Source organism: Halictus rubicundus, chromosome 4, assembly GCF_050948215.1.
Source record: "Halictus rubicundus isolate RS-2024b chromosome 4, iyHalRubi1_principal, whole genome shotgun sequence".
Taxonomy (NCBI): domain Eukaryota; kingdom Metazoa; phylum Arthropoda; class Insecta; order Hymenoptera; family Halictidae; genus Halictus; species Halictus rubicundus.
In genome coordinates, this window is record NC_135152.1 from 14,389,725 (window position 1) to 14,407,231 (window position 17,507).

The window sequence follows — 17,507 nt, forward strand, 5'->3', positions numbered from 1 at the left end:
TCGAAGGAAAAGGCTCTTAATCGTCGCGTCGCCAGCGGTTCAACTGTACGGTCTACCCCCCTGCTTTCTTCGTAATAGAAAATCTAAATTCATTGTGTAGAATATTAAATATCCCGGGCGACTTGAGGTAGCGGCGTGATGCAGATCGCGGGTATGAAATTACTATTCCAATTGCATCTTTCCGCGGGGGTAACGCCCCGGTCACGCGGGCCCAGCAAAGGGTTAAGTCAGCTGGAAAGCTTAATTTGTCGGAGATAGTAAAATCCAGGGGCTTGATAAATATTTATAAAGCGCGTTAATGTTAAAGAATATTCATGAAATTCTTGGCAAGAAGGACGTCGGGACGTCCGTATTCCTGTTCGTACGTCCGACGCCGTTCGTTCCCAAGAAAACAGAAGTAATATGCCCGGGGGAAACCGTGGCCAGATGTTAGTCGCGGAGCCGATGCAACTTGTAATCTTCGTCATTCCGCGATACGATTCGCCTCATTTCGCGCGACGGAAAGTCGGTCGTCTTAACTCGCACAACTGCCGGAAACTAGGATAACCGAGTCGATAGCTAGCGAAATGAAACGCTCATAATCACGATAAAGGTCCGAATGGGAAGGTGAGCGTCTAATTAATAAATTCTGTCTAGATAGAATAGAGGATAGGATAGGATAGGATAAATTCATAGGCTAGACTTGGTTTCTTCGAGAAATGCATTGAATACTTAAATATCAAATATTAATACTTAAATATTAAACGTTGAATACTTAATCATTCTATTGATCATTTCTTTCTTTGGTTCGCGTGCAATCACGTACAACTTGTAAAGGGCAACGGGAAGGATTTCACTGTCTTATTTGCCATCATTTCTGTCCGTTTCTGCCAGCATGATAGTGGTTTCACAAGTTGGACTGAATATTCTGATAAGAGAATGCCAAGAGATGGAAGCAGCATACTAACTTTTGATTTATGTATCTCCACGTCGAATGTTTGATGTATTGAATAGCAGTGAACAGTTGCTTTTCTGTTGCTTACATTTGCAAATGCTACATTACATTTCTAAGTTATAAAATGAGCAGAAAAATGTGTTACGGAATAATATTTAATTCTATAACTATTATTTTAACGAACTAGTAACTATTATTGTGATTCGCATTTATAAAACCAATTAGATCCATTCGAAGCCGAAAAATATGTTAAAATTAATAAATTAAAGAAATTTCATGTCTTACTTCAGCCATTGCCATCCAATTTCCAAATCCGTATACTAAAGAAACCAACATAACGAGAAGACCGAGTTTGTAGACTGATGTCATGATTCCTTGAGTTGAATCACTTATGTTTCCACTAGTTTGCGTATTCTCCTTTGTACACGAATGCTTGCAGTGATTCTGTCGTAAATGATTTCGTAAGAAGTTAAAAGAGGTCATATATGCTTTATCTGATCACGTTTTAACAGTAAACGCAGCATTTCGTGACTGATACGTTAGAAGAACTCACAGTGAAGTTATCACTGTTAATAAAAAAAAAAAGTTATGACTGTTCTACCAGATTTTATCAGTGGTGAATATTCAATATGTTCATGGTCACGTGGAATGCTTAAATTCTAGTGAATTCTACGAAGTTGCGGCCTACTATAGAAATTATGTACATTGATTTTTAGAAAATGTATGACTATGTAATGTAACAGCATATATTTCAAGATCGTTGCAACATGATTAAAGGAAAAAAGGAAAAAATGTCAAAAATTTCACTGTAGCATTATTTTATTGTCACATAGAATTACGTCTACAATTTTAATCCAGTGAACCTGTAATAAGAGTATTCTTTTTGTAGACATAATTATCCAGTGTGCCGATGAGGACACTTCCCAGTACCACATACACTCTGAAAGAGAAAAAATGAGAGATATTATGCTGGCTATAGTAATCAATTATTAATCAAGCATAAGTCAGAATCCGTAGGCTATGCCGGAGTGATTCGTGACCTATCGGATCAGCTCGGCGACCGTCAATATGTACAATTGTATTCCGATATAAGGCGACGCTTTTCAATTCGAAATAAGAAAATCGCTATCCCCTTTTCTTCTTCTTCATCCGAAATACGACGAAAGCCGGTCTCGAGCCATCGCCTCATGATAAAAGAAAACTGCAGTGGGTCAGAAATGACTCCGGCATAGGCCTATAACTCCAAGGAGTCCGGTAGTTTAGAAGAAGAAATAATCGTACCGGACACATGTTACAGTATTTCATGCTAGTACAATGTCGCACCGTTATAACTCTGCATGCCGGTGGTTCCTTAACAAAATTTACAAACAATGTATAATATGTATAATAATTTCTACGTATGACGCAATGCACAAATTAACCAAAGATATCTTCTCTTACATATTTTGCCAATGCAACATGATTCCATGACAGTAAAATTAGAGAAACAAATAAAAGAATAAGATTGACTTTGAGCTTCATGATTCCTCGAGTTGAATCCCTTGATGTTTCGCTAGTTTGCGTGTTCACCTTTATATACGTATGCTTGCAGTGATTCCATAGTAATCGGTCTCGTAAGAAGTTAAAAGATGTCATATATGCTTTATCTGATCACGTTTTAACAGTAAACGCAGCCGTTCGTGACTGATACGTTGGAAGAACACACAATGAAGTTAGCACTGTTCTATCAGAATGTATCAGTGTTGGATATTCTACATTTTCTTAGAGACATAGAATGTTTAAATTATATTAAATTTTACGAAATTGCGGTCGGCTATAGAAAGTATGTACATTGATTTTTAGAAAATGTAGGACTATACAATGTAACAGCATATATTTCAAGATCTCTGCAACGTTATAGGAGATTCAAGAAAAAAATGTTAAAAATTTCACTGTAGCATTAATTTATTGTCACATACAGTTACGTCTACAATTTTAATCCAATGAACCTGTGACAGAAGTATTATTTTCGTAGACATTATTATCCGGGGAACGGATGTCAACAGTTAGTACCACACACTCTCTGAAAAAGAAAAAATGAGAGATATTATGCTGATTACAGTATTAAATTATAAATCAACCATAAGTCAGTTAACCCTCCGTATGCTATGCCGGAGTGATTCGTGACCCTTCGCGGAGGCGGTGGGGATAAGCTCGAGCGACCGCCAATATGTACGATTTTATTCCGATATAAGACGACGCTTTATATTTCGAAATAAGAAAATCGCTATCCCCTTTTCTTCTTCTTTTTCATCCGAGATACGACGAAAGCCGGTCCCGAGCCATCGCCTTATGACGAAGAAAACTGCAGTGAAATATCGGTGTGGGTCAGAAATGACTCCGGCACAGGCCTAAAACTCCAAGGAGCTCGGGAGTTAAAAAGAAGAAATAATCGTACCGGACACATGTGACAGTATTTCTTGCTAGTACAAAGTGTCACCGGCAGCTGTCTGCATGCCTCTACTTCCTAAATAAAGAATACGAACGATTTATAACATGTACAATAATTTCTACATATGGCACAATGTATAAATTAAGCAAAGATTTTTTATCTTACATATTTTGCCGATGCCACGCGATGCCATGACAGTAGAATTAGAGAAACAAATAAAAGTATAAGGTTGAGTTTGAAGTTCATGATTCCTTGAGTTGAATCCCTTGCGTTTTCACTAGTAAGTTGCAGCTATGTTTGCGAACCCCGCTTTTATACCTACATGCTTTCCGCAATTCCATCGTAAACGGCCTCGGAAGAAATTAAAAAAATGTAATATAAGCTTTACGCGGCCACGTTTAATTACAAGTATTAGCTGTCGTGACCAACATGACAGAAGCAGTATTTTATATGACAGTACTGATTTGCAATATTGCCTGTGAAACTTGTCACCATAAAAATGACAATGATAAAGTTGCAATTACTTCTTAACCACGACTCTCGGTGATTAGTAAAAATGATTAGAATTTTCTGCGACACGGTCACATACAAATAGATTCGAAATATATGAATATTTAGGTTGGGAAGGGACTTAATTATGAAAGACAACAATTTATTTGCTCTTGAAGATCGTTTTATTGAAATTTCATTACACGTTCAGTAATAGTTAGGAAATCCATAGTTATAAATCCTAATCCTTCTTTCCTGTAGTTAGCACTTAGGCTATACAAAGAAGTAAAAATAAATGTAATTATTGTAATAAAAATTGTAGGGGGATTGATTATTAGGTAGATGCAAAAACAATGACCAAATTGTAAATAAATCTTCTAATAAGTTTTATTGCGTATGAAGCACCGAAAGAATTATGTCTAAAACACAAAGGGAATGGGTTCGGTCAATTTCGTGCACCAACCTAATAGTAATACTATTTATTATAGTGACATACGACTTACCTTGCACATTATTTTGTACTTATCGCTGCGGCAAAGAACACTTAACGGTAATGTACTACAGGGTCCTGGTGGCATCTAAAAATTATTCACAAGAAATTTACAATCTAATTGAATATATGTTAAAATGGAGTAGAAATAAATAAATAAATAAATATTAACTGCATGTGCCACGACACATCCTGCCAACACAACAAATGCAGTGACTAGAAAAAGGAAGTACAGTTTTTGACCCATGATTACGTATGCTGTATCCTTGCTTTCTGCATTAATAAGTGTCTGGTAGAGTTGTACTGTGCCTTTTATACGTATGCAGAACGTGGTCGTAATAGTGGCAACTATAGATAAAGAATAAAAAAATAAAATACTCTGTGCGATAAATATTTAACGCGAATGTTTTTCCACGAATTTGTTCATAAAAACTGATATTTGCATTAATATTCACAGTCCAAACATAATTCGAAAAACTGACTCATACACTTATCTATTTCTGGCGAATACTTATACTAGAAATTGGAATGCAGGGAAAACGGGAAAACATTCAGTTCAGAAACTAGCAGTTCCTATTTTATTGTATTTAAAAATACATGATTATTGCAAAGAAATTTTTCAGAGGAATTACATCTTCGTCGAGTACATAGCGCACTGAAGTCATTTTGCTGATCGTTCTGTCGTCATTTACAATCCTCTTTCCTCTCGGGTACAATCGAGCTGAAGACAGAAACATACAAATGTTTGATGATTATAATAGAAATGTTAGGGGATTAAACAATCACATTAATTGGACATAATCTTACCTTACACATTTTTCTATATTTTGCACTGCGGCAAAGCCTAGATCGGGGTAAAGCATTGCACGCTTGATGCTGTTAGAAAGAAGATAATGAATCATTATATATTGATAACGAGGGGCATGCAAGAGCCATCTTCACTTACTCCAACTACTGGTGCCACGAGACATCCAGCCAGTAAAATAAATGAAACAAACAGAAAAAGCAGCTTTTGGTTCATGATTTCGTTCTGAACTTGTTGTTGGTCAATGACTACTGGCGTTGTCCCGTCTTTTTATACAGGACACTCGACGAAAAATGTAGTAAATATAGATTACGTGATCACGTGCAAATGCGATTCGTGCTTTACGCGATAAATGTTTGACTATACGCAGTTTTCGTGAAAGACGTGATGAAGGATAATAAACTTTTTGTGGTTCAAAGGGAATGTGTGTCGTTAATAGAGGAGCAAATCAATGTTTTTATTCTCAACAAACAGCTTTTATTTTCCTATGCTATTACATCTTCGTCAATTAATTCTCAAATGGTACAGTGTTTCAGATTAAGAAGTATCACACTGTAGCCTTTCTAAAATTCGGTATAAATCTCCTCAAACGCGTTTAAATAATCGAAATATTCCACAGATGTTAAGAAAATTTGAATTTTGAGAATGTTAGTGTGCAGAAACATTTGTTGGAGCCCCGAGAGAATCCAGAATACCAATTATGGGAAAAATTCCCCATTTTCTAACAGTTCAAAACATTTTTTATTAATCTATAAAAAGAAATATGATACAATGTAATGATTGTAACAGAACAATATAATAGGAATAATATAATAATACAGGAATCAAACATGATCGTACCCTACACAGTGGTCTATACTGCCGAGTCTGACAAAGAACTTTTATCGGCAAAGTGTTGCACATTTCTTTATTTACTCCAAGCATAGATTAGGTGATCACGTGAAAATGCAATTTGCACTTGGCGCGATAAACGTTTAGTGTGCAATTTTCGTGGAAATTGTTTTAGGGTAACGAATTTTTATATTCTATAGGATACGTGTGTTTGAGATAAAGGAGCGAGTAAAAAGATAATTTTATGTTCTCAATATACAATATTTATTTTTCATTGTTACTATACCTTTAACAAATACATATAATATAGCGCTTACTTGAAATAATTTTATTGAACATTGTATTATTACTTAATGCTACCCTTCGTCTGGGGGACACTTAACCTACCCCATGAAATTTAAGAAATATAATCATTGTAATACTAATATTTATTTAAATTGTGTTACATCCTCAGTAATAATATTGAATATCTGGAATAGAGTCCGTTTCATAATGCTATTGTCATGTAGGAGAACCATTGCCATCTAGCACTGAATGTAACAAAAGAAATGTATAAAATTTTTATTATTATCATAAATGTGTCAAGAAGGCCAATTCATAGGTGTAATTAAACATAAGCATACCTTACATACTGAATGAACGATTGGTGGGCAAACACCTAATTTTTTTGCTCTAGCACAATATATTCGTATACCTTCCTAAGAACATAATGCAACGAATCGTTCATAAGAAGAAACACATATTCGTTATGAGTACAACGCAATAATGTTAAATATTATAGTATAGTGTTTGAACTTACTTCAGTTGCCGGTGCCATGAACAATTCTGACAACTGAATGAGGCAAACAAGTAGAAAAGGGAACTGCAGTTTTCTGATCATGATTGCGTTAGTGTACTCCGAAGTTTCTCGAGTCAACGATTGTCATTATTTTGTCCTCCCTTTATATGAAACGCTTGAGGCAGAACGTGGCAAATATTTTTTACGTAATCACTTCAAAATTTAATTCGTATTTTGCGCGACAAATGTATATCTGTATGCAATTTTCGCGTAGAACGCGAAGGAAGGTAACAGACTAATCGCATAACTGTGACCTTTTTTTTATATTAGAATGAAGTGAGAAAGTGTGGTTAAATAAATAAATGGTTATGTTTCAATAAACCGTATTAATTTTCGAATGCGACTACACCTACCTCCAGTATACGTACAAAGTCTTGGATGAATTAAATTATATTGCTAAACGAAAGAATTTATTTAATTGTGCAGATTGTTTTATTTAAATTGTATTACATTATGAACAATAATATTATATATCTGGAATAGGGTCCGTTTCATAATGGTATTGCCATGTAAGAGAATCATTGCCGTCTAGCACTGAATGTAACAAAAGAAATGTATAAAATTGTTATTATTATGATAAAGGTGTGCACGAGACTAAGAAATAGATGTTATTAAACATTAACGTACCTTACAAACATGTTTAAGCGGTCCTACGCATTTACCCGATTTTTTCGCTATGGCACATGCCAGTTTAGTCTAAGAAGAATACAATGAATCATGCGAAGTTCAAAAGAGAAGACACGCATTTTTTAAAAATATAACACGAAAATGTAAAATATACTTTATCTTACCTTCAATCCTGCTTGTGTTGGTTCCATGAAGAATACTGACAACAGAATGAGGCAAACGAATAGGAAAGGGAACTGTAGCTTGCAGATCATGGTTGCGTTATGTTTCTCCGAAATTTCTCGAATCAATGGTTGACATTGTTTGTGTCCTCCTTTTATATGAGACACTTCTCGAAGAACGTGACAAATAATGCTTACGTGAACACTTACAAATGTAATTCGTATTTTTCGCGATAAATGTTTCTTTATTGTTCAAAGATAGCATATGTTGCAAATGTAGGAGCGATTAAAAAAAGCAATATTGTATTTTCAACGAACTGTATTTATTTTCCAATACTATTGCGTCATCGTCGAGTGCATAATGCACGGTAAATATTTATCTGCGTGGAATTTACGTGTAGAACGTGATGCACGGGTAATATACAGATTGAATGACTATGATTACTTTTTCATTGTCCAATGACAACGCGTGTGTTGGAAATACAGGGGCGAATGAAAAGAGTTAATGTTGTATTCTGAATAAATGGTATTTATTTTCCAATGCAATTGTACATCTTCATCAATTATATAGCACACTTGGAATCATTTTTAATCATTGTGCCATCTACTTTATTCTGGTTAACATTTTCCCTTGAGCTGTAAAAAGAAATGTTAAAGAATGTAGTTATTATAGTAGAGCTATTAGCAGGATCAATTAATAGTAATCAGACATGAACGTACACGGCACATTATTTTATACTTATCACTGCGGCAAAGAACACTTTTTGATAACTGATGACATACACCTGGCACCTTAAAGAATATTGTTCGTTTATTGTAAACAAGAGAAGTCGTATTCTAGTTTAATTAAAAGTGTATTGAGGTAGAACACTATCAAAAAAATAAATATTAACTTACCCCGACTACTGGTGCCACGAGACATCCTGCCAGTAGTATAAACGAAATGAATAGAAAAAGAAATTGCTGTTTCTGGTTCATGTTTGTATTGTGGACACTCCTGTTCGTCGTGTCTGTTGTAGTTTGAGCTTGCCTTTTATACGCAAGACTTAGTCGTGATTTTTGATAGATTTTATGAACGCATGAAAATGCAATGACCACTTCACGCGATAAACGTGTAACTATAAACTGTTTTCGTGGGAAACATAATGTATGATAATGGCATGTGTCGGTTATTAAATTTAATAACTCGGTTTAAATGAGTGAATATATTAAAATGATGTACAATATTGTACAATGATGTACAATAATCATGTCTAATCAAATAAGTGAATAATTTGTTTTCAATAGCCTGGAGCAAGTTCGCGTTTAAAATGTAGAAATAATTGAAAATGCAGCTTAATGGTGCCAATAAAAAATATTTATTTTTCAATGTAATTACATCTTCATAAATGGTACAGTGTAATCAAAACAAATTGACCGATCGTCGCTCATAATCCTGATTCCTCTTTCGTACACTTGAGCTAAACAAATATAAACGTTATAATAGATTAAAATGAGAATTAAATACGATGCTAGACGGAATAATTAATATAATTCGTGAAACATGATCATACTCTGCACATTATTATATATTTTTGGCTGCGGCAAAGATTGCTTCGTGGTAAAGAACGGCATGCTGGTGGCGGCTAAAAAATGATGATTTGATGACTTGGTATCAACAACATAGCACTACCAAACAAAATTATTTACCCAGTCCGCTGCTACGAAATATCCCGACAGCATAATTAGAGAAACGAGTAGCAGAAGTATGTTTAGCTTTCGACTCATGATATCATATGCTGTATCCTGTCTTTCTTGCTAGTGGACGTTCACTATAGTGACGCCTCCCGTTTTATATAGAAAACGTGGTCGAGATTGAGGCAGATATGGATCGTATAAATATTTTACTGTTAACATGAACCTCGTGTTCGATAATACGAATATTCAAAAAGAATACCAAAACCAATAACGGTGAAGCATTGAAATTAAAAACGGATAAATTTATTTCGGAGGATATTTGATAATGTATGGAACAATAAAAGGATAATTTCATTTAACGCCGTTCACTCTGGTGGTTCAATTAAAAACCCATTCATTAAATCGTGACTCGCTTTATTTAAACATACAAATCGAAAAAGAACAGCGATGGAGTGAAATAGTTCGACGTTGGAATAAAAAGAACAGTTGTAGAAAAGATTTGTTAGAATTGTTGTTAGTGTTTATCGAAAGGCACGCTGTTCTTTTATTCTTTTACATAAAAGAAAAAAAAAATTTTTCGATAGTATGACATCCATGGATGGATGTGCGAAATTTCGCACGTGTAATATGTATTGTTCGTGACAATTCTGGCTGTAGAAATGGCTTTTACGATGGACGGGAACGGAAAATAAAGAAGTATATAGTCGACCATCCCCATTGATATTCAAACTGCGTTCTTGCGCCATGTTTTATCATCATAGGCGGATATTGAAAGAAAACGAAGGAGGATTTTTATTTAATGCTCAGAGTGCATCGATGAAAAACCACGTAGTTGTCTTTCTCTGAATATTATTCGACCGAATAAAAAATTGTTATGTACATTGAAGATGGGTGTTACTGTTATTACTCAAATGAACCACCTGTAGTTGCTCAACAATTTTATTCGTTGCGGCATTCTTTTACATTTGTCACACAATTTGAGATAAGATTAAAAATCTGTACATCTTTACCAATTAATACGTTGCATTTATTTTCCTCTTTCTCTCAGCCGTCTACACATGTCCTAATAAACAAAAGCATAGTAAATATTAGTATTTTCTCATTAGATTAAGTTTGTAGATGAGAATGCTAAGTGTATTAAAAGAAAACTGCCAATCCTTATTTATTTACTAAGAAACTGACATACTTTGCATATAATTGATTAAAGTAAAATCCCAGTTGATCGCTACTTGATTTTTTCAATTTATCTGAAAACTACGATATATCTGGCAACTTTTCTGTATGTAAAATTATATGATATAGCATAGCAAAGCTATATGATATAATTAATATTGTAACGTAATTGTGACTCTACCGGGCAAGCATCTTCCATTAGAGGGGAACCGCAGAACTCTGCGGGATAGCCAGTACCGCATCTCGGTGAATCCTAAAAGAGACTCATAATATGTTATTATATAATGCATAAAGAAGAACAGTCCACATATGGAACGTAGCAGTGACTGGTTTACCTTCTTTATATCGATATTTTCTTTAGTGAAAGATATTCATTCAAAAACGTAAGAATGATTCTTAAAAGAATTATACGATCGTCTATTAAAAATGAAAAATATTCTAACAAAATGTCCGTTAAAATCGTGAGAACGACTCGTGAATAAATTATACATACAAGTGTTCATTAAGAACGAAAAGTATCATTGCATATTTATTGCACAAAGGTAGCGAAGCACCATTCAATATGTCAGTGTTATATTGATTCAATAAAATATAATACGCGAAACATAATCAACAACTTTTTACGTTGCAAAACCAAATATCCTGCTTACCCTGGCTTCCGAGGGAACTACCAAGCATCCTGACAGTAAAACGACAGAAAGAATAAAAAACAGAATACCGTTGGTTCGATTCATGATCCTTCGTTGAATTGCTTGCATTAGCATGCACTCACAGTCGGACTTCCGTGTTTTATACACATTTCCGCGAACAAAGCTGCACGTATAAAACGCAGTCGTGCAAGTGCATTAAATTATAATACGCATTTTATAGTACATTTCAGTATCAAAATCAGCCCATCGTGACTAGTGCTGTTCCAACACGACACTGATAAAAAATATACTTTGTGAAACTTCTACTTATCCATTTATCGTTCACTGCATTCTTGATACATTTATCTGTTAACACGCCGCCGTGTATATCGAATTTGAAACGTTAAATAATTATTTAACGAACTCACAGGATTAATAGAATGGTTCCGAAATTACAGCAGACCGTTGGCACGTTAATGAGATTTCAATTAAGAACAAATTCCAGGAACATAGTGCCACAAAAATCACAGATGTAATTTCGCGAGGATTTATATGAATCTGAATCATTACATTTTCATTTTATTCTCGTAGTTTTCATTCATAATTACATTCGTTTCAGTTAGTCGTGCACGTTGTCGAATATTAAAACACAGATTTTTCTGTGTCAGCACTTTAATTGAAAAATGTGATTAATACATTTTAGGATATCAGAAACGTCCGAACATTATTCGACCGACCGCTTTATTCAATATTTTTCATCAATGCTGGTATTTAATTAAATTTTTCTCCATGCGTACAGTACCAATTTAATTGAACAACGGCATACTGTAAAGGATTATTTTTCAAACTACTTATATATTTCCTTCTGTATTAAACAACCGGTTTTACCAGTAATTATTCAATTGTCAGTACCTTTGTTGTCTCATTCGATTCCCTTGCAACAAAACTGGATGTGCACGCCAAAAACGTATTTTTACTGTATTTTTAATGTAAACTCTAATTTTATTTCAGTTTGTTGCTTTGATTAAGCGTAAGTATAGGAAATTAAGTGAAATTTTCTTTCTGCCAGTATTGGTTTCTACTTTAAAGTGTAGGTTAAAGTAACTTATTCACAGTTTGTAATAATTAGACCAACAATTTTTATATTTAGAGGATTGAGAAATTTTACATTGTTTTCAGTAATCTTCAATTCACAGAAATTCTTATCGTGTTCCAGTGAGATATAATGGGTGAATTAAGCAAAAATAGTAGCGTATTGAGAATGTTCAATGTCTTATTTTCTTTCAATAAACATTGCCAATATAATAATAACCGCATCATTCATAACCGTATCCATGACGCAGTGGTTGTCGTTGAACAGCCGGAGATGATCATCCGTTTCGTTCCGCGCAATAATTCTATAGAATGAAAAATAAATTAGTTTAAATACGTAAATGTAAAGAGAGTACTGTACTGTTGTGTTACTATACCGGGCAAAGTATTTTCGCCAGAGGATGATAACAATTCATCCATGACGCACACTAAAAATATAAGTCGAGATTACGTAGAATTTGGAATAACCAATGAATGTAAAATTAATTACTTACTGCCTCTGTGGGTGGAATGAACCATCCTGACATGCAGATGACAGAGATAACGAGAAAGAATAATGCAAACACTTGAGTCATGTTTCAGTTGACTTTCTCCGGTATTCGATTTCAACATACAGTTGCAAATTTTGTTCAGCCTCTTATATGAGACCTCTGTGCAGATTTATCGTACGAATTTTGTAACGTAAGCACTTAAACTCACGTTATCTATTTTAACTCACTCTTCGTGGAACGAATAACAACGTTTTCGACTGATATGATTCAACGAATTCGTGCAACAACTCTTTATGTGTACTGTTACTGCGGAATATAAATTAGTGTATGGTCGTGGCTAAAATGATGTGGTCAAACGTTATGAGAAAGTTCGTAAACTATAATCAAGAATCTTAAAAATCACTCAAAATCGAATTTCGTTTCCTATACTAACACTTCACCCAGCAGGTATGGTAGGTTAGTATGGTTTTGAAGAATTGAATTCTACATTTTATATTTTATTAATTTCATGAAGACCTTCTTATGTTTCAGACGAATAATACTTCTTTAATGGAAAATATTCTTTAATTTAAATCACGATTATTAAGGTGGTGATTAAGGTGATCATAAAACACGATTATACACATATTATTATTGATATTTTATTTATTATTCATGTTTGAGCACACATAATGTTGACGTTCGCATTGATTATCAGCCATTGACTGCTGCACATACCTCCTATATAAAAAGATATATACATATATATGAAATTGTTTATAACAACTAATAACACTATCAAATCGTCGAATAAAGTTATATTACCGGACACAGTTTCTGTACTTCAGGATACTGGCACCTACTTCTATAAAAGGAGTAACATTTCGACGGGGCCTTGAAGAAAACATAAATTATTTTATTGATTATACGAATTATATGTTATAAATTAATTCAAAGCTTACAGCTTGAGCCGGTGACGACAAATATCCCGTCACGAAAATGAAAGACACGAATAAAATAATAAGCTTCAATCCTTGATTCATGGTTCTCCGTTTGGAATTCTCACCTGCCATTGACATACGCTCGGACATCTCTTTTTATACGGTAATATCACCGTCCGTGGCTTTGTCATAGCAATTTTATTTCAGTATTTTAAAACCGATTACACGTGACAAAAACGAACGTAACTTGCACTGAACACGATGAAGAGATATTCTATTATACCCGTTGCGCAATGCTGACACAACTTTTCGGATTACTGGGAAAACGTGAGAATTACTTCAAGCTTCATTTTCAAATGTACATATCAAGCGATTTTTCACTTGAACATAATAAAAAAGTGTATTGCAGATATTTCATTTCTTTCATTTCAGTAATATTTTCCCGTGCATTCATGTAATAAACCAGACTAATTCCTCTAAACCCACATAACAAGTAGACATTGCCATTATTAGTCAGACACATCTGAAAAATTTATATTCATAAATGTCCACAAGACTTTTGTATATAACATTTAGATGCTTACATAACCATTCGATAATGAAAATTATGCTGTCGTGACTATAGCGATTAGTCCGTGCGACAATAAACTATAAATTATACAAGCGTCGGTAAATTTTACAATTGCGTGTTTCGATAACATATTTTATCGTCGGTGCAAACATTCATAAATCGTTTGCCGTGTTTGCAGTTATTCAGAGCCTTACAGTCATTGAAGCTGCACGGGTTAAGTGTCATTGATCGGTCCTGATTGGCCTAAACTTGCGTCTCGTGAGTCCAAATACGTTTTATGGGGTTTGAATAGGTCCCATACTGTCCTTGGGCATCTCCGAGTCACAATGTGTCCACATTTACTTTCTTTTGATATATGTCCGTCCATGACGTTCGTACACTACTTAAACTAGATCCACAGAAGATGAAAAAAAGACCACGGTGTTTTTGGTCTGCTCCGGTTTATAATTACATAAAGTTTTATCAATTTCATGGCGAAACTCCCGGGGAACGTTACTTTTAAGTTCGAGCTCGTGTAACTTGTTATAGCTCGTCCCTGTTTCCTTTGACAAATTACCACTTAAGTATCTAAGCTGTTTTCTGTCTCGTAAAACAAGAAAGAACACTTCGAGTTTCGATGAGCTTGCACGTTGCCTCGTCATGCTACTCGGCAAAAACACGCCGATGTACACGTCGCGGGCCGCAAAATAAATTTCGCCTGTTTTCCTTTCAACCTTCTTTTTTTTCATATATCCTGCTTTCTCAACTATGTGCAGAAAACGGTCAAATATTACATTATTGCGCTGGACCGTGCATAACGTTGATAAACAAAAATATATCGACTTAGAAACACGTAAAATGAACGAGCCAATGTCGATTTTCATATTCGGAGATCGAAACTTTCATCGCACTTTACCTTTGCGTAGGATTCTCGTATCGAAATACGAAAAGTATTTTTCGGTTCGAAACCGTTGCACGGCGCACCGAAGGCACGCTACATTAAACCGACTATCATTGTTTCTTTGTATTCGTCTATACGCAGGCGATCAGCGTGTTCGGGACTTAATTTTATTCGGGTTTCATTTTCCAGCTGCGCGCGTCGAATACTCAATTTCCCGAACAAAGCGTTCCGGGGCGTATTAATTATCTTATTAATTAACCGTGCCGATCGGTTAAACTGGAAATATTTACGGCAAAGTGTTGGCGGTAAAGTTTGTTTGAATCTGGCGCTCGCTGTGCCCCGCGCCATTGTCCATTTACGATTGCAATTAATTACGGAAAATTACATAAAGAGGTAGATCCGAAAACGGTCATAGTATCTCGCGACCCGTTTTGCCCGATTTAACTCGGCGTTAATTTAATAACGAGATCGCGTTGTGTCGCACGTTGTCGACCGCACGTTTGTTCCGGATTGCGCAAACTTTCTGCCACCTGGCCGAACAGGACATCTGTTTCATGACGTCACTGACTTCGTAAACACGTGTATACGAACGACTCTCGGGAAACAAAACTCTTTCGCAACGACACCCTAAGCCGTAACGCGGCACGGTCGTGCGTACTTTTCCTTTACTATTTTTAATACGCGACTCCAAATAGACGTGTCAGTCAACCGCGGGTATAAGCGATAAAATTACTTCATCCACGCGACAAAACGACTTTTTGAATTCATTATTCATAATCCTCTGTAAAGCGTGAAACGCGGAGATGCCGCTTATGGCATCGGGAAAATTGACTTCGACAATTTTATTAACACAACTACTGCCAGTAGAAACGGTACGTAATGGACAGACACGAGTTGATCGAACTGAAAACGTATACTAAAAATAATTCGACGATTGGAGGATCTTCAGTAACAAAGACAAGAGTGTGTTTCAAAAATTCTACCGAATTAGACGATACGTCGACTGCAACGATAAGTTTAATATGTAGTGATAAGGTTAACTTCAGATCTGGTTTCTGTTACGAAAATTCGATTAATTCTTGTCTTCTTCGTCATAGTATTACCTCTTTTTAGCAGAGGTCTGTATTTTGGGAAGCGGTTGAAAATATATTCGACTGTAAGTGGAACGTATTCCACATTTTGAGAATACGAAACCCGAGTGAAATGTCAAGGAGTATCAAAATTTTACCGATGGGAATATAATTGAACCACAGTGATTTCTCTATATATGTCGCCGAGGCATTGATGATAAACGTCGTGGAATGATTCCCACTATCGCGGGGTATACCTCCTGAGGACTCGGTCGCCAAGGAGTGTAACCATAACACTCCCCTGGCATGTCTCCTGTACGATATATCGAGAATTCATTGTATATCGTTTTGTGGCAAGTTGTAAAGTAAAAGAGAGGGGACCACGAAAGGTTAATCCTTTACACTCCTTTACTACAATTAAAGGTTAATCCTTTCCTACAAACCCAAAAGTCCCCAATGAAGCCAATGGAGCTGATTAACTATCTGACCTGATGCCAGAAATCGTATAAAAGCATCGCAAACCGTTGCAACCTTGTCAGAAAAGTAGATAACGCAGACCAGAACCTTCCAAATAAACTATTACGACGGAAAAACAGACTATCGCGGACAATTTGATCTATCGATCAGTTCGCAACACCCTCAATTTGCCTCTGAGCAAGTGTCCTGATATTGCAGCTAGCTGGTGATTTACAACCTCGAGTTGAAAACAAAGCACCGACGGCCAAATCGGTACTCAGCAAAGGGTTGAAACAGATAAAGGGTTAGATCGTGTATTTTGTCACTTGAAAAATTCGTGTTCAGAACAGCAGCATACTGTAAAGAATTATTTTCCAAACTACTTATATATTTCCTTCTGTATTAAACAAACCGTTTTACCAGTAATTATTCAATTGTCGGTACCTTTGTTGTCTCATTCGATTCCCTTGCAACAAAACTGGATGTGCACGCCAAAAACGTATTTTTACTGTATTTTTAATGTAAACTCTAATTTTATTTCAGTTTGTTGCTTTGATTAAGCGTAAGTTAAAGTAAAGTAAAGTGTAGGTTAAAGTAACTTATTCACAGTTTGTAATAATTAGACCAACAATTTTTATATTTAGAGGATTGAGAAATTTTACATTGTTTTCAGTAATCTTCAATTCACAGAAATTCTTATCGTGTTCCAGTTAGATATAATGGGTGAATTAAGAAGATAGTAGCCTATTGAAAATGTTCAATGTCTTATTTTCTTTCAATATACATTGCCAATATGATAATAACCGCATCATTCACCATAGCATAATCGTATCCATGACGCAGTGGTTGTCGTGGAACAGCCGGGGATGATCATCCGTTTCGTTCCGCGCAATAATTCTGTAGAATGAAAAATAAATGAGTTCAAATATGTAAATATAAAGA

The 17,507-nt window shown here is 35.2% G+C and overlaps 10 long non-coding RNA genes across 12 annotated transcripts in view; 1 reads left to right on the forward strand and 9 right to left on the reverse strand.

Moving 5' to 3' along the window:
* Positions 1 to 1,735: 1,735 nt before the first annotated feature.
* On the reverse strand, positions 1,736 to 2,522 carry LOC143353078 (uncharacterized). The gene is made up of 3 exons (XR_013082062.1): positions 2,375 to 2,522; positions 2,216 to 2,284; positions 1,736 to 1,874 (listed from the first exon to the last, which is right to left on the reverse strand). It is a non-coding gene; the product is annotated as an uncharacterized LOC143353078 (long non-coding RNA).
* A 338-nt stretch (positions 2,523 to 2,860) lies between these two features.
* Positions 2,861 to 3,642, reverse strand: LOC143353080 (uncharacterized). Its single transcript, XR_013082063.1, has 3 exons — positions 3,531 to 3,642; positions 3,372 to 3,440; positions 2,861 to 2,996 (listed from the first exon to the last, which is right to left on the reverse strand). It is a non-coding gene; the product is annotated as an uncharacterized LOC143353080 (long non-coding RNA).
* A 374-nt stretch (positions 3,643 to 4,016) lies between these two features.
* Positions 4,017 to 4,653, reverse strand: LOC143353081 (uncharacterized). The gene is made up of 3 exons (XR_013082064.1): positions 4,517 to 4,653; positions 4,358 to 4,432; positions 4,017 to 4,127 (listed from the first exon to the last, which is right to left on the reverse strand). It is a non-coding gene; the product is annotated as an uncharacterized LOC143353081 (long non-coding RNA).
* A 246-nt stretch (positions 4,654 to 4,899) lies between these two features.
* On the reverse strand, positions 4,900 to 5,414 carry LOC143353600 (uncharacterized). Its single transcript, XR_013082172.1, has 3 exons — positions 5,291 to 5,414; positions 5,152 to 5,220; positions 4,900 to 5,065 (listed from the first exon to the last, which is right to left on the reverse strand). It is a non-coding gene; the product is annotated as an uncharacterized LOC143353600 (long non-coding RNA).
* A 975-nt stretch (positions 5,415 to 6,389) lies between these two features.
* On the reverse strand, positions 6,390 to 7,745 carry LOC143353602 (uncharacterized). 2 transcript variants are annotated; one of them, XR_013082176.1, is made up of 3 exons: positions 7,610 to 7,745; positions 7,446 to 7,514; positions 6,390 to 6,510 (listed from the first exon to the last, which is right to left on the reverse strand). It is a non-coding gene; the product is annotated as an uncharacterized LOC143353602 (long non-coding RNA). The 2 variants fall into 2 exon arrangements; XR_013082177.1 differs by lacking the exon at positions 6,390 to 6,510 and adding an exon at positions 7,228 to 7,352.
* A 369-nt stretch (positions 7,746 to 8,114) lies between these two features.
* Positions 8,115 to 17,507, reverse strand: part of LOC143353601 (uncharacterized) — a 120,843-nt gene continuing 111,450 nt past the window's right edge. For both annotated transcript variants that reach the window (XR_013082173.1, XR_013082175.1), the window contains exons 2-4: positions 8,504 to 8,590; positions 8,327 to 8,398; positions 8,115 to 8,242 (exon numbers count right to left, since the gene is read on the reverse strand). This is a non-coding gene — a long non-coding RNA (uncharacterized LOC143353601). The remainder of the gene's footprint in view (positions 8,243 to 8,326; positions 8,399 to 8,503; positions 8,591 to 17,507) is intronic.
* On the reverse strand, positions 10,207 to 11,262 carry LOC143353082 (uncharacterized). Its single transcript, XR_013082065.1, has 3 exons — positions 11,107 to 11,262; positions 10,638 to 10,709; positions 10,207 to 10,346 (listed from the first exon to the last, which is right to left on the reverse strand). It is a non-coding gene; the product is annotated as an uncharacterized LOC143353082 (long non-coding RNA).
* On the reverse strand, positions 12,201 to 12,827 carry LOC143353083 (uncharacterized). Its single transcript, XR_013082066.1, has 3 exons — positions 12,672 to 12,827; positions 12,555 to 12,605; positions 12,201 to 12,482 (listed from the first exon to the last, which is right to left on the reverse strand). It is a non-coding gene; the product is annotated as an uncharacterized LOC143353083 (long non-coding RNA).
* Positions 13,188 to 13,759, reverse strand: LOC143353084 (uncharacterized). Its single transcript, XR_013082067.1, has 3 exons — positions 13,610 to 13,759; positions 13,473 to 13,541; positions 13,188 to 13,388 (listed from the first exon to the last, which is right to left on the reverse strand). It is a non-coding gene; the product is annotated as an uncharacterized LOC143353084 (long non-coding RNA).
* LOC143353085 (uncharacterized) lies at positions 14,326 to 14,871 on the forward strand. The gene is made up of 2 exons (XR_013082068.1): positions 14,326 to 14,417; positions 14,756 to 14,871. It is a non-coding gene; the product is annotated as an uncharacterized LOC143353085 (long non-coding RNA).